At 44.7% G+C, this 14,695-nt stretch overlaps 1 protein-coding gene across 21 annotated transcripts in view; it reads right to left on the bottom strand.

Moving 5' to 3' along the window:
* LOC116227747 (uncharacterized) overlaps positions 1–14,695 on the bottom strand; it is a 130,597-nt gene that overhangs the window by 110,345 nt on the left and 5,557 nt on the right. For 14 of the 21 annotated variants that reach the window (XR_016465341.1, XR_016465346.1, XR_016465335.1 and 11 more), the window contains exon 2: positions 823–2,827. The exons of 4 other annotated variants lie outside the window; for them this stretch is intronic. The gene's annotated coding sequence lies outside the window, so the exon portion shown is untranslated. The remainder of the gene's footprint in view (positions 1–822; positions 2,828–14,695) is intronic. 3 more of the 21 variants (XR_016465330.1, XR_016465331.1, XR_016465332.1) reach the window with 3 other exon arrangements.

The following is a 14,695-nucleotide window of genomic DNA, read 5'->3' as shown; positions in this document are numbered from 1 at the left end:
CCACATCTACAGCACTGTGTCCAGTTTTGGACTCCTTGGTTCAAGAAAGACAGGGAACCTTTACTGACAGTCCAGAGGAGGGCTACAAAGATGATGAGGGGCCTGGAGCATCTCCCTTATGAGGAAAGGCTGAGAGACCTGGGGCTGTTCATCCTGGAGAAGGGAAGAATGAAGCTGGATCTTATTAATGGTAATAAATATCTCATGGACAGGAGACAAGTCAGTGGTGCCAGGCTCCTTTCAGTGGTTCCCTGTGACAGAACAAGGGGCAGTGGGCACAAACTGGAACACAGAAGTTCCATACAAACATGAGGAAAAACTCCTTTACTTTGAGGGTTACGGAGCACTGGAACGAGCTGCTCAGATAGGTGGTGGAGTCCCCTCTGGAGATAGGCAAAACCCAGCGGAACACTTTCCTGTGTAAGCTACTGCAGGAATCTGCTTTAGCAGCAGGGTTGGACTTGATGATCTCCAGAGGTCCCTTCCAACTACAATTCTGTGATTCTGTGAACAAGTCTTGTGGCCTCTCTGCATTTGGATACTAATAGTGGCAGACAAATTCTACATTTCAAACAAGGGTAAGACATTAAACAGAGCCTCTGTAGAGTGATTAGATACAATTAAAAAAGAAAAAAAAAAACAATAAATCCTTATGTTCTTGGCAATGAGCTGATTGGCAGCAAAAGCCAGGAAGCACAGCCTCCTTTCCCCTGACACCATGGTGCCCTGCAAAACCAAGAGCAAAACAAAGTTCAACTGCTTGGCCAAAGGATAAAGCTGCAAAATATGGTGCAGAGAACTATCTGAGATACAGAAACTCACTGTGCTCCCAGGTTCATACGCATCTGTGAACTCTTGATACTCCGTTCTTCCCAGAGAGACCACGTAAGGGCACTTCAGCAAGCTTGAGATGCCAGGTGAAGAGCTCCTCACCTTTTCCAGCTCAAGAGGCTGGGCAAGCAGCACACCAATAAAGCAGAGTGAAGTAACAGCAACTTGTTTTCGCTGGTACTGCTGCACAGGAAGAAGCTACAGAAACATTAACTCTTTATAGGAGTCCTAGAAGGATTTTTGAGGCTGAAATTAAAAAATAATTTTAGCAAAGGCAGGAAGGGAAGGAATAATAAAGGAGGGAAAAGCCTATTACATCCTCTGATTATTTTTTTTTTTCCCCTTGCTCTATCACCACAAACCCAGCAAAAGAGTCTATCTCCTTCCTTCCTGCAGTTCCCCTTTAGATACTGAAAAGCTGCTCTCAGGTCTCCCCAGAGCCTTCTCTTCTCCAGGTTGAACAGCCTCAGCTCCCTCAACCTGCCCCAGGACAGATGTTCAATTCCATGGATCATTTCTGTGGCCCTTCTCTGGATGTGTTCCAACAGATCTATGTCTTCCTGTACTGAGGACTCCACATCTGGACACAGTACTACAGCTGAGGCCTCACCAGCGCAGAGTAAAGGGGCAGGATCACCTCCCTCACTCTGCTGGCCATGCTTCTTTTGATGCAGCCCAGAATATGGTTGGCTTCCTGGGCTGAGAGAGTGCATTGCTAGCTCATGTCCAACTTCCCACCCACCAGTACCTCCAGGTCTTTATCTGCAGGGCTGCACTGAACCCTTTCATCTCCCAGCTTGTATTAGTAATGGGGGTTGCCTTGACCCAGGTGCAAAACTTTGCAGTTGGATTTGTTGAACCTCATGCAGTTCACGTGGGTCCACTGCTCAAGTTTGTCTAGGTCCCTCTGGTATATCGCCTGCACCCCACAGTTTGGTGTCATCAGCAAACTTGCTGAAGGTGCACTCAATCCCAATGTTGTTATTACTGATGAAGATATTAAAGAGTTATCAACTCCAGCACTGATTCCCAGGGGCCACCACTCATCACCAATCTACAACCGGACATGGAGCTATTGGCCACAGCTCTGTGGACTCCATCCTGCATCCAATTCTTCGACCATCAAACAATCCACCCATCAAATCCATATCTTTCCAATTTGGAGAAAAGGATGTTGTGGAGGACTGTGTCAAAGACCTTACTAAAGTAGAGATGGATGACATCAGTAGCTCTTTCCATGTCCATTGATGCAGTGACACCATCAAAGGCCACATGATTGACCAAACAGTATTTGCCCTTGGTGAAGCCATGCTGGCTCTCCTGTATCATCTCCCTGCCTTCCATGCACCTTAGTGTAGATTCCAGGAGCATCTGCTCTGTGATCTCCCCCAGCACAGAGGTGAAACTGACAGGTCAACAGTTCCCAGGGTCATTCTTTTTACCCTTTTTAAAAATTGATGTGATGTTACCTTTTTTCCAGTCACCATGGAGCTCACCTGATTACCACGACTTCTCAAATATCACTGAGAGTGGCTTGGCAACTACATCAGCTTATTCCATCGGGACTCTAGGATGCCTCTCAGCAGAACCCAAAGATCTGTGGATGTTCAGGTTCCTCGGGTGGTCACGAACCCAATCTTTGCTTACAGTGGGAAGGATGTTACTTCCCCAATCTCTTCCTATCAAACCAAATGTTTGAGGGCTGTGTGGCGAGCAGTTAGCAGAGAAATCCAAGACAAAAAAAAAGTTAAGTACCTCAGCCTTCTCCTTATCTGCTGTTACCAGTTTGCCTGTATCAATCGCTAGGGACACTCTCCTGGACTTTTTTCTGGTTGAGGTACCTGTAGAAGCCTTTCTTGTTCTTTTTGGCAACCTTTGCCAAGTTCAGTTCAAGCTGGGCATTGGCTTTCCTTGGATCCTGGTTCTGAAACACGATCAGTGAAGGAAATCTGCATCTTAGTGGGAGGCACTGTTCCTCTGCTCCTGCTGTTCAACTCTGGGAAATAAAAATCCTGTCCATTTTACAGCATCAACCAAAATTATGTCAACAATTAAGATTCCATTTTAATACCTTTTCTTCCTCAAGAAATAGCTCTTAGATTAATGATTTAAGAAAACTAACACCAAAGTATTAATTTAGTAAAATTTGATTGCATCTATTTAAAGTCATAAAAAGCGGGAAGCTTCAATGAGCTGTTAAGATCACTGATGATACTAAATTAAGAGGAGCTGTTGACTTCCTCGAGGGCAGAGAGATCCTGACAGACTGGAGGGCTGGCAATCATCAATCATATGGATTGCAGTAATAGCAAGTGCTGGATTCTACAACAGGGAATAGGGCCGGAACAGGGCAACCCTGGTTATGCGTATGGTCTTGGAGATGGGAGGCTGTAGAGCAGCCCAACAGAAACAGATCTAGGGGCTCTAGTTGACAGCGAGTTGAATATGAGTCAGCAGAGTGCCCTGGCAGCCAAAAGGGCCAACTATGTCCTGAAGTGCATCAGGGCAAGGACTGCCATTGGGTGAGGGGAGAGACTGTCCCTTCTGGTCCGCAATGGGAGCAGGTTTGGGTGCCACAAGATAAGAAGGCCGTGAAACTACTAGAGAGTGCCCAGAGGAGGGCTGCAGAGTTGGAGAAGGGTCTGGAGAGCAAGATGTATGAGGATGTCCCTGGGTGTGCTCAGCCCAGAGCAGAGGAGCTGAGGGGAGGCCTGATGGCGGCTGCAGCTCCTCACAGGGAGCGGAGGGCAGCGCTGAGCTCTGCTCTGTGTGACAGCGACAGGGCCCGAGGGAACGGCATGGAGCTGCGTCAGGGGAGGGGCGGGTGGGGGTCAGGGACAGGGTCTGCACCAGAGGGCGATGGGCACGGCCCTGAGCTGCTGGAGTTCAGGGAGACTCTCAGACACAGAGTTTTAATTTTGGGCGGTCCTGTGCGTAGCCAGGAGTTGGACTCCATGATCCTTCAAGGTCCCTTCCGATTCAGAATATTCTGTTATCTTAAAAGAGCTGTTCTTCAACACGCAGAAAACACAGGGGCTCTGGCAGTCAATCCATGTCCCATCAATGTATTCTGATGCCCTGCATTGCAGGCAACCTTACAGACACATTTCATCTTTAAAACACACCCTGTTTTTGCTATGTGGGGAAAAAAAAGTGTTCATGAGTCTGGTGCAGAAGGACTCTCATCTTCGCTTCCACAAAATCCAAAAAAACGCAAGAGCAAGGCTGTTTATTTTTCTGTTGTGATGAGCAACAGATACCTGTGTAAGGACAAGAACTGCTTGCTCCGAAGAGTCAAGAGAAATGAGGTGCAGGTTTTCAGAGATGTTAAGGAAGCTGAGGATCACATTATCAAGATTTTCACATCATATCAGAATACCCAAGATCTAAGTAATATCAGGCCACTGACAGAATCATTACAACATACTGAACCTGACCCATGTCTTCATGCACTAGGGGAAGCCTACCCTATAAAACCGAACCATCAGTTAGTATTGTCCTGTTTTTAATAAAACCCTGCTACAATAACGCACCATACCATGGGGAGACAAATACACAAAATGGCAGGAATATTCACACTTCCAGCATATTTGACAGTAAAATTAAAAAAAAAAATTAATCTGATTAATATTTGCTAGCAAGAGTTCTCAAACGTGATGGGGTTTCCTAAGCATTACTTCCTTACTTGAATTACCATGTCTCTTATTGGAGTGCTATCTTAGTTACCTGGCTAGAAAACACCACAGCATTTAGCAGAGGGTATTTACAGAATGATTACTTACTCCACTTACTCCAAAAGGAAAAGCAAGAGCTGGGAGAAGACAATAGGAAGGAAATAATTAGAGCAGAGAAGGTATTTATGAGTATGAATCATGCATTTCCCTAGACAGACATCTTTCCATTAATGATGAATATCATAATTCCACTAAATAATGCAAGGAAAAAAATGTTTAATCATTTAAAAGTATCATCAATAATAAATACGTCACTTCCATATGCTAACATCACCGTTCTTCTCTGCTCAGGGACTGTTCTACAGTAAAGACTAAAATCACTATCACCTTCAATTTTGGCAAAATGCTTCAATATCACAGCCACAAGAACAAAGAAAGTATGCAAGACAAAGAAATGGAAAGCAGGGCATGCTCACAACCTGTGTGGTGTAAAGTCTCTTTATACCCTGACTGCTGTTCCTATGTGATAAAGAAGTAAGGAAAGCGTAATTCTTATTTGCTCAGAGTAAGAGTGCACCAGGTGTGTACTGAGATAGGCCCCAGCCAGTTAGAGTCCTCTCCCCAGCTCAGAGGGTTACTTACCTCTACAGTATTTCTAAGGCAGACCACACTGAGCGCAAAGTGAACAGATGCTCAGTTCTCTGGCACTGCCATCAGCAAGCAGGAAGAATGCTGAAGGACCAAAGGCAGGATGGAAATACAAGGGGACAAGTCTCGACTCAAGGACAGGGTTTGGAAAACTGAGATACTGCAATGAGATATTACACTGAACACTGGGCGGCTGCACTGCAAGTTTCCAAAGTCAGCACATCAAATAGCTGCCATATGCCAGCTGTGCCAGCAAAGGACACAGCAAAGGAGGAGAGAGAAGTAGCTGAAGACAAGCTAGGGTATCACCACAAAAGGACAGGGTCACATGGGAGGCAATTCTCCTGTGCCTGCAGCACTACAGGCACACGAACAACTGCATAGCGATCAAACCTGGTCTCCAGAGGCAAACCCAAGTAAGGGGTACAGAGATGCATATGTGAGCACTAAGATCCATGCCTGGACAGAGAAGTAAGAAATGATCCTTGCAACATTTCAACAGCGGATTGCTCAGGAAGAGCAGAATGTGCTTTAAGAGATCTAAGCTACATTGCTGCAATGCTGCCAGCAAAACTCAGAGTGCTTAGAGCACGGGCACCTCAACATCCCAATAAAACCATGCAGGTTTCCCAGCTCACCTTGGCACTGACTCCTCTCATCCCACCACAGTCTCACTGCCACTCCTGTTGCACCCTCCTTACAATGTGGGCTGTCCTGACTTAATCCCCTCTCATGACGAAATAATAATCCCAAAGGCTGCTGCTGCCATGACAATTCCAATGACTGAAAATAAACGCAGTAGATAAGCTGTGCAGAACCGGTGTGAAGAGCTATGGGTCTACTTTGGGCAGTTCTACTTGCCTAAGTAGTAGGGGAGAAGAGCAAGGAAATGGGAGTTCAAAACCCCCAGAAGACACCATGTTTCCAAATCGTGGGCACACTTCCCAGAAAAACATTCCCCTCCAAATACAGGAAGGTTGTACAATACAGGGGAATTAGGCTACACAGAAGAAAACCAGTGGAAACTACACCAAAGTTATTTACTGGAATCCTAAAATAAAGGGGGACAACCACCCACAGGGAAGATCTAAATCCAGTTCCATACAGCCATCTAAAGCATGTAGCATTTTACAGCAAGGAAAGCCAGCCTGATATCTCTGCCAAATTTCTATCATGGTTTGGGGTGGGACAGAAGGTTTGTGCCACCAAACCATGATTTGTATTGTTTCAACTTTCTCTCTTTTCCCTAGAGTCACTCTTCCGATTTAGAATTTGTACTATTTTAGGCAACTCTGCTAAAAAACAGGATTTAATGCTTGTTTGGGCTGACCATAAAAATCTTTTCCACTGGAACAAAGATTTAAAACTGTGACTCAAAAAGAGTTTACAATGGGAGGTTGATTATCAAGAGGACCAGAATATCCTCTTATTAGAAAAATGTTTGCTGGTCTTTCCTGAACTTCACACAGTAGTATTAACTCAATGGCTCATTCAGTTGTACACAGGCAATAAAAGCTGTCTGGGAAAAATATATGTTGTTACAAAGGAAACAAGCTTGTATGTGTGCATGTGTATCCATACATGCATATACATGATCGATAGGATAAGAAGGAACAGTTTTAAACTAAAAGAGGGGAGATTTAGATAAGATTTTAACTGAGAGGACAGTGAGGTGCTGGCATAGCTGCCCAGAGAAGCTGTGGATGCCCCATCCCTGGAGGTGCTTAAAGCCAGGCTGGATGGGGCCATGGGCAGTCTGAGCTGGTGAGGGGCAGCCAGCCCATGGTAGGGATTGGGAGTGGATGGGCTTTGAGGTCCCTCTTTCAACCCAAACCCTTCTATGATTCTAGGAGTACTGTCAAGAAGAGATATAGGAAAGAAAAACATGAAATCTCAGAAAACGAAGTTGGATGAGATCAAAGAACATACTCCACCTGTTTGCCTGAAGAAAAACAAGTCTAATTAAGACTTTTTTTTTTTTTAATTATTATTCCCCTATTATATAAGTCCTATGCAAATACTTAGGCAGTTTTAAAGAAATCTGCAGAGGACAACCAGACTTCTGAAAAATGGTTGTAACACCTTATGAGTACCCTGTATATATATATTTTTTTTTCCCAAAGACTTATTTATATATTCACAGTATTCACATGTGTAGGTTGGGCAACATCCCATGCAGATGCAGAATTACAGCCTGGGTCTGGAGAAGCCCAGCAGTGTTTACATGAAATATTCCCCAAACACTGAGCATGCAGACGTAGGCGACGGTGTGAGCTCTCCAGGTCTACCACCAAATCTCCCTTTAGCCTCACCTACACAAGAGCATACGGCTATTCCTGTTCTTTCCCATGTCTCCACGCTATGACAATCTCACTGTTTTTTCTGCTGTTTTCTGACTGGCTCAGTTCTCTACACTGGCTCACTGCATTGCCAGCAAAGCAGCCAGAATGGTCCAGAACGCCAACTACTTGGGATGCCTCTATTGCTGCTGCAGGGCTGAGGTACCCAAATGGCTGGCATGAGGCCACTGAAGCCACAAAGAGTGGAGGAAGGAGTCAGGTCTCAGAAATGGCCCCGCAACTCCAACACCAAAGGATATGGGAGATAAAGTGGGGCTGCAGCACAAAGCCAAAGAAACCCTGCCCTCTTTATCAAGCCTTGCTGATGAAACATCAAAGGAAAGTATGCATAAAATCCACGGTTCACTGTTATGTAGAAGGGCAGATTAGATTTTAAGGCAGCAAATAATCAGTGCCAAGCCTACAAACACACTTAACAAATGTCAGAGTGGCACTGTGTAACAGATCTCTGTCACAATCACACTGACCTGGATCCAACCTTGCACCTGTAGAGGAAAGGCTTTGGAAAGCCTCCTATCTCATTTTTTTTAAATCCTAGAGCTAAAGTTTGGTCATTTGGCAAGCAGAGAGAACATACACAGCATCTGCATCCAAATTTAAAAAAAATAAAATTACCATTGGGGAGCAGAGCACAGTGCGTAGAGCTCTTATTTGTAAGTTTTCTGGCTGCTCTTTTATCAGCACAATTCACTGGAAAACTCAAAAGCAATCATCGCTTTACAAACGTGCTTTGCTCTGTGTGGTTCCTGCACAGAACTCTATGCTGAAAACATCAGTGGGGGAATGTGAGCCGAGCATCTCGCAAAGCAGCTGCAGTGTGCGTTCCTCTCGCTATGTCAAACAGCATCCCTCCGTTTCTACAATATGCAATCATTATTTTGCTAATCACAGGGTGCTCTATGCTTCTCAACCTGAATTATTATTATTATTATTATACTTGGCTCAGCTGCATATGCATCTGCCTTCCAAACACGTAGAGCTTGGTGAAAGAAGAGGGCTGGGGGCTCTGATCCCTGCAGCATAAACCAGTGAATGGCATTCCAGCATGCAGCTCCTTTTAACAGGAAAAATAACATCTTTCAGGAGGTTTTCCATTTTAAGTTAGAACAGAATCACCACAAAAAGAAGAAAAAAAAAAAATACTGAGTAAGGCAACATAACACTTACTATGGCCTCCTTTCAATACACCAGCTCAGAGTTATATTTATCTCTCAGCTTCAGCCCAGAAACATATTTCGTCTAGAAAAACTTTTTAACTGCTTAAAAGAAACGCTCAAGCAGCAAAGGCCACACACTTAGATACTGAGGGGAAAAAAAAAAGAGAAAAAAAGATTTATTTGTTTAGATGCAGTCAGCTGGCTGACATCTCCCACCTACAGCTCATAAACAACCCCCTTCCAGTGGGCAAGCATGACTTGGGCACGCGCCAGCCATGACGTGCTGTAGGAGAAAAGGATATGATCTGGCTACTTTCTGGCCATTTGGTTCACTTTCACCCACTCCTTCTTCTACAAACATCTGGTTTTAACCAGGGCCAGCAGCAGGATGCTGCGTACGGTGAACATGAGCATCTGTGGAACTCAAGCCCAAAATGCAGGAGGAGCAGCAGTTAGCCATAAACGCTAACCTGGAACAATCCAGGATGGTGACAGCTCTGCACAGATGTGGCTTTTAAGAGCTCTTCCTCCTGCCAGGCTACCTCAGACATGATTTGCTCCTTATCCATCTCAGGGCAAGGGCCTCTGCACCTCCCAGGTCACTGCCCCATGTTGAGGGCTGTAACTAATAGAAGTGTACGTGCTATGCCACCTCCAAAGTCTTCATTAGATAAACAGCCTGTCTCTGCTCTGAATTAAACTGGGGTAAATATCTCACTTGGGTATGCTAGGGAGACAAAATCAGGCCTGAGAGTCTTGAAAATAGAAATCAACCCAAACAATTGGCATTAGCTGGCCCTTGTCTGCAGGAGTCATCAGAAAGATCAGGTTATGGTCATGTCCTGAAAGAACCCCTCACCCCAGGGTTGACACAGGGACACATCACTGCATCGCAGAGACATTTGGAAAAAAAAAAAATGAAGAGTCATCCTGCATGAAACATAACACTCAGTGTTTACATCTCATTTCAGAGGTCTCACATATCAGCAGCAACATGGATAGGAGAGGCTGCTGCTTTGCTTCTGTGCACTGACACCCTGATGACACCCCCTGAAATGATGGTGATTTCATCACACCTTTTCCAAGAGGTGACCACCACCCAATGAAAGCCCCCAGATACGTTTGCACCAACCGCGCTTATTTCAGATCACCCAACCTGACCGCAGAGGAGCGCGGGCTGAGCACGTTCAGGAATTGTCACCCGTCACAGAAACGCCCAGGCACGGCTGCCAATGCTGCACACAGGGGCCTGGAAAGCGTTGGCTTTCCAGCATGGGAAATGCAGTGCTGAGTCCTGGGATTTTTTGGAAAAAAACAGCTGTGCAAGCAAAGCCATCCAACCCAGTCGCTCGCTGCCATGGGCCCATGAGGCTGATGCAGCCAAGAATAAAAGGTCTGCCACAAAGTGATATTGAGCACATTTTTCAAATTGCCAACATCAAAGCATTTTCCTATTTCAGATCCCTCCGCTTCTATAATCAGAAGCAGTCAAAACACTCAGCTTTAAAGCCTACAAGTCCAACTAAAAGATGCTGAGCTTTACAGCTCTCCTTGCTAACACAAAAATGTTATGTATTGTACAGGATGTTGCCTCAGCTCCATTTAAAGTTCCCTCTGCTCCCAGAACTGCAGGGCAGGCACTGCCATATGCCATCCCCATGCATTTTCTTAAAGGGATGAGGACTGCTGAAACTAATCAAGCTCTTATCACCACACACAAGCCTCCTTGGTTGCTGATGCCCCGGAACCCTCTGCCCCAGGAGGAGCTGGGCAGCAGCACAGCCACATGGCTCAGTCCAGAACAGAGCCAAATCCCTCAGGAGGGGAGAAACAGGTTCACAACCAGGCTGGAAAGTTCCACACTTGCAGCAAGCCAGAATGCTATTAAAATTAGCAGCTGACAGCTAAGGAAGCTAATGGCTGGAATGCAGGCCCAGAGCTCTGAGCAAAGACTGCAATCAGCTGTGATGGAGGAGAGCAGCACTACAACCACTGACCCCATTTATGCACCACTTTGGTTCCTATCATTGGGTCTAGGATACATCGTACTTGTATGCAAGCTGCAACCTGAAGGAAGTATGAGAAGCAAAAGCTGAGAAGTTATCATTTAGAGAGAAGGGAAATAGGAGCAGCTCCTGCTCCTCTATTCCTTTTTTTTAGAGAAAAAGGCACAGCTGTGGCTGCTCTTCTGGAAGCAGCGGAGTATCAGTGCGTGCACAGATGCTACCAAGGTGGTTGAATGATCTGTCTCTGTGAGAGGAAGGAGGAGCCAAGCAGAAATGATAAAGCATCTTGGAGCAGAAGACAAATGTGGATGAGATGGTAAAAAATGAACAGCCAGAATAGGAAAGAAAGGGGAAAGAAGGAATGAAAAAAGGGAAATATGCACGTGAAAAACACCACAGGCATAAAACTCAGAACATGAAGTGGAATAGAAAAAGAGAAGTAGATGGAAACCAGGAGCGGAAGGAGCAAGAAAGTTACAGCAGTGATGCGTTCAAACATTTGTATATATAAACACATCTAAAACATACATACACAAGTAAAAGAACCACGCTGTGTTTTATCTACATTGCTGTAAGACTGAACACAGAAGTGGTGATGAAGTCATTGCCTCTGACAGGTCAGCACAGTTTTCACCTGCACGGGGATTATTTCTGCATGCTTCTTGTACCAGGCTGACTCCCATTTACTTTCACCTACAGAAGAAATAACGCAGAAGCCATGTAAAAATATTCACAGCAGAGCAGCATGTTTATAGCTGCAACATCTCCATCATGTGTGTACAGACAGCCACAGATCCTCATGAGGACTATTAGCACCGTTAGTTATTGGTATTGCTTATAGCACCACATGTAAAGCACCTCCAAGAGCTGGAGAAACCAAATTTTTCTTGCTTTATGATAAATAAAAATGGAACAGAAAGGACAGTTACTGTTCCAGAAACCCAATGACCTAAGGCAAAAACCAAGATATAGTTAGAAAGTAAAAGCAAACAAGGCAGGCTGAGCAGAGTGAAGCAAGAAATATGCCAAAGGAGATACCATCATTTCCTCATACGGTCCTAAAAATCTTGCTTTAAAAAGGAATCCGGAAAGGGGTGAACCACAACAGAGCTTGAGCAAAGGCCCACCCATCCCCATTCTCCAAATTCCCACTTAAACCACTAATGAAGATGCTGTAAAGATCCCCCATTACTTAAACAACCAGCAGTAAGAAGGAACCCACATCAGAATCACCACATCCATCAAACCACCCAGAGAAAAACCCCTAACTAACGTGGCCACAATGTCCATCAGGATCCTGACTTCACGATCCCTGTTCTGTGTGCCCATTTGTTAAAATGCCACATTTTGGGACACACAAAACAGAAAACAATCAAAAATTATTCATGAGTTAACTTTTATGAGTCCATCCACAAGGTGATAAAGGAGGTAACGTGATAAAAAAAAGAATAATAATTTAAGATTTAATACGTCAGTAAAATAAAATGGCCTGCTTTGACCAGCTAATGTGACAGAGCGTTAATCTTTTCTCTACAGAAAAATCCTGGTAACTAACCTTAGTTTGGAACAGGTGAAGAGCAGAAAGGGAGGATAAAGTTTAGGGATGTTTGGGTACACATGCCTATCTTTTTATTTCCTTAATTTTTTTCAACATTCCAATAAGGCACAATTGGAATTCCAGTCAAACGTATTTTCCTCAGCACTCAGTTTGAACACTGAAGTCATCACCACATTATTTTTCAGGTAATGTGTTAAATGACGAACCAGTATCTGATACATATTATTTTTCTTTCTTCCAACACAGCAGTGGAGGGCCTGGTTTTGCTTGCATGTTCTTTAACTATCTTTAAACGTTATATGAATCATGGCTATATATTTAGAAAAAGCACAACTGGGATAACATATCTTGCACTTTGGAGCAGAATATGAAAAGTTTTGTGGTGCTCTTTATCACAAAGAGGGTCTGGACAACCCAGGATGGAAACGAACTCTCAGAGAGCAGAGCTCCATTTCCTTGCAGAAAACTGCTGTAGTCTTTGGTAGAAAGATTTCAGCAGTCTTTCTGGTACCTGAGGTGATACAGGGAGCACTTTGGAAAGAGAACAAGAGACCTCAAAGCTCTATCCGTATTTCCAGCATAAAGCCAGGATAGGAAGACAAACTACCAACACCACAGAGGAGATAGGCTGCTGCTTTCTGGTCTGCCTGAAGCTTCCTTTGCTGGCAGGCTCCCGACACACATATCACTGCTGTTGTCAAGCCAAGACCAAACAAATGTTCCCATAACCAAGACCAGGACTCTGCCCAAGAAGATGATACTTCATCTCTCAATCAGTCAGAGATGACGGGGCGCTATCAGAGAAGAATTAATCACCAAAAGAATTTCAAGAGCATTCCTAACCCACCAAATCAATGGACCAGCTGTGGATGTGTTCCAGCTGACAATGGAGCCAGCAGGGCTTCTTCACACCCATCAGCTCTTCTGCGTTGCTGGAGCTCAGCTTCAGAGAGTTGCTTTTCATGAGGTAGTAGCTGGGTCCAAATGTTACACAAAGCTAAGGCTTATCTTTACCCTCAGGGGCTCCAAGGATGGAAATAGGTGGGAGGATGCAATACCACTGTTCCTCTCTGGGTACCAGCCACTCCAATGGGCTTGCAGATGACTTCAGGCTCCTTCTTCTAAAACCATAAGGGCCCGCTGCAGCAGAGGGAGGCCGGGAGCCTTGCTGGGCAACACTGCGCCTGCCAAGCCTCCAATGTAACCACAGTTGCATTAGTCCAACCTTAACACTTGCCAACTTCATCCTGTAATATCTTTCAAATAAGTATTAATGCTATCAGCAATATTTCATGGGTCAGGCCAGACTCCAAGACTTTCAAGAGAGGATGTCATAACTAAGAGCCTGGGAGGCAGAGATCCCACACAGCAGCCCCATCCCTGTTGGTACCTCCAGTTCTCTTTCTGCTGAGAGTGGAGACAACAGCATTTTAAGCGTTCAGCATCCAGATTTCTAAGCAGAAAAGAAATACAAGTGTTCGTTACTATGGATATTAGCACTTCTAACACTATTACGAGGAGGAGAAATGTATTAGCAAGACCAGACAGCTGAAAACTCTCCCAGTCGTTGTGAATCAGCACAAATAACTGCAGGTTGTTTCATCACTCTGTCTTACTGTCTCTTTTTATACTGGCTTGCTCTGTGAGATGCTGGTAGCAGTTACTTAAGGAAGAAATTATTGCTGATGAGAGTGATCAGACACTGGAACAGGTTGTTCTGAAGCACTGGATGGATGTCCTATCACCAAAGTGTTAAAAGTCAGGCCAGAGTGGGCTTTGAGTAGACTGTGCTATGGACAATGAAAGGCTGGTACTCAAATGTATCTTTCACACTTAGCTAGGAGCTAGAGGAGATTTTAGCACTAGTCCTTCAACACTTGTGTGTTCCCATACTCAGTGAAAAGTTTTCAAAAGTTCTGCTTAGATGTTTCAGCTGCAGCCTACCAAAGTCACCTTTGACATTTCTGACATCAAGCCAAGTACAGGATTTTGACCATTTTGGTGAAGCACTGAGGGTCCAGCTGACATCATACTGTTCTCCACTATGAACATAGAAAACAGCACCTTCCTCAACATATGAATAGATGAAAATGTGAGTAGAAGGGGAAGAAATAGCTGCTGAGGGTAGAACCCCCACATCTATCTGTAGCCAAGTAGGGGGAATCCCATCATCTATTCAAACTACCTATAAAAACTGGTTCTGGTGGGTCATACCACCTTTTGCTCAGATCCATGCCTCTCCTTTCAGCACAGAATTCCATGTTTCCTTCCCATGGAGGCCAGGACATGGCAGCATCATTCATTCTCATCCCAGCAATGAATCAAAACACCACCAGGCAGGCACTGGGACCTGAACAGTCTGCTTCACTGTCCCATGGAGACAGAGCAATGTATGTTCTTCCTTCTCCCACAAGGCTTCTGATCATAATATTGACTAATCTTCTGCATTCCAGAAATTTGG

The sequence above is a fragment of the Phasianus colchicus genome, chromosome 3 (assembly GCF_987193195.1).
Source record: "Phasianus colchicus chromosome 3, bPhaCol1.hap1.1, whole genome shotgun sequence".
NCBI lineage: Eukaryota > Metazoa > Chordata > Aves > Galliformes > Phasianidae > Phasianus > Phasianus colchicus.
This window is presented reverse-complemented; position numbering and strand designations above follow the sequence as displayed.